Source organism: Echinops telfairi, unplaced genomic scaffold (genome assembly GCF_000313985.2).
Source record: "Echinops telfairi isolate 266 unplaced genomic scaffold, ASM31398v2 ScPeMD7_46;HRSCAF=168, whole genome shotgun sequence".
NCBI lineage: Eukaryota > Metazoa > Chordata > Mammalia > Afrosoricida > Tenrecidae > Echinops > Echinops telfairi.
Genome location: NW_022103944.1, coordinates 798,958 through 800,593, shown reverse-complemented (window position 1 = coordinate 800,593; position 1,636 = coordinate 798,958).

Sequence of the window (1,636 nt, the reverse complement as noted above, 5' to 3'; positions counted from 1 at the left end):
TTCATGTTTTAAGCTGGGGACGTTTTCCTGTAAGAATTCCCTTGCTATTTTCACTGTTGACTTCTTTTTTGTCTCTTGTCACAGTAGTTCAATTATTCTAATATTGTTCCTTTTCATAGCTTCAGACATGGCTCTCAAGTTGTCTTCAGCTTCTCTGGTTGTCTTATTTGACTGATTTTCCCGTTTGCTTAGGTCTGCTTGGTTAGCCTCTAGGTCACTGGTGCAATTCTCTGCCTCCTCAAGTCTGTTGGAAAGTCTGTCCGTTTGCCACTGAATTTTGTTATTTCATCCCTTAAGTCCTGAAATTCCATTTGGTGCATTCCCTTTATCTCCTCTATCACTTCATCCTTTTTCTGCAATGCCTCCCTCATATCCTGTATTACTCAAAGCCGCATTCTGAAAATTTCTTTCTGTGGCAGGTCAATATCTGCTTCTTCTGTGCACAGTTCATGACATCTTCCGGCATTGTCTTCTGTTTCTCCTGCTTTTTTGTTAAAGCTGTTTAGACTGCTTGCTGTTTACATGTTGCTTTAGAGGATCCCAGAGCCGTATTCCAGAGGCAAAGATCACTGGGCTCTCTCTTGGGGGACTCGTATGAGTGCTTCTATGAATTACCTGCCAGTAGTTATACTGAGGGGTCAGGCTATCACTATATCTTCCTGTGGTTTCACTTTTACCCTAGCCATCCACTATTCCATTATTTGGAATGTGAGTTGGATAATCCTCTCATGTGATGCTGGTTCGGTTGTTGTGGGCCCACAAGAGCATCCCTTCACTGGCTGATCTCTAAGTAGGCCTCATGGTGCTTGGAGCACGTCAGGTGGCCTGTGGCATTTCCCTCTGCAACTGGAATGCTGAGGAGGGTGTGGGGGTGTGCCCTCCCTGGTGTTGAGCTCTGTAGCTGGCAGGGGGGATTACCATAGACTGAGAGATCCCCTTTGAGGTTGGGTGGATGTTCCCAGAGTAGCATGGAGCCCCACCAGGGTTGAACAGGAGGTCTCCCGAGACACTAGTCGGGCCTCAGGGTTTAAGCTGGATATCTCCCCATGTTTGAAGGGGAGAAACCCCTGATGCTTCGAGTATGGAAGAGGACCGGCATGATTTCACCAGCTGCATGGAGAGCCAAAAAATGCGGGTGGGAGCTCCCCCATTTGGGCCTTCAGAGTTGCCCTAGGCAGAGGGGAGTGGCCTGGAGGCCGCTAGTGGCTTGTGAAAGGAAAGAGAGGAAAAGGAGAAGAAAAAGAGAGAAAGAAGAAAACAAAGACTGCAGCAACAATGCCAAGCAAACTAACACCACTCACACACACAGCTTAAATTCACAGACTATATAAAACTGAAAGCAGTATATTAAAAAAAGGAAAGAAAGAAAAGAAAACAACAAAAAGGAGAACTGAATTTGCTGTGACTGTATCAAGACAGAGAGAAGAGATAGACAAAGAGGAGGAAAGAAGAAAAATGAAAGAAGAACAAAAAGAAAAAACGAAAAACAATTTAAAAAGAAAGCAAGGAGATCAAATTTTAAAATAAATAAAGAGATAGCTGAAAAATCTTACCATAGTGAATGATCGGGGGGTGTGCAGAGTGGAGACCCAAACCCCTTTTGTAGGCCACTGGAGATCCCCGTGCAGAGGGGTCT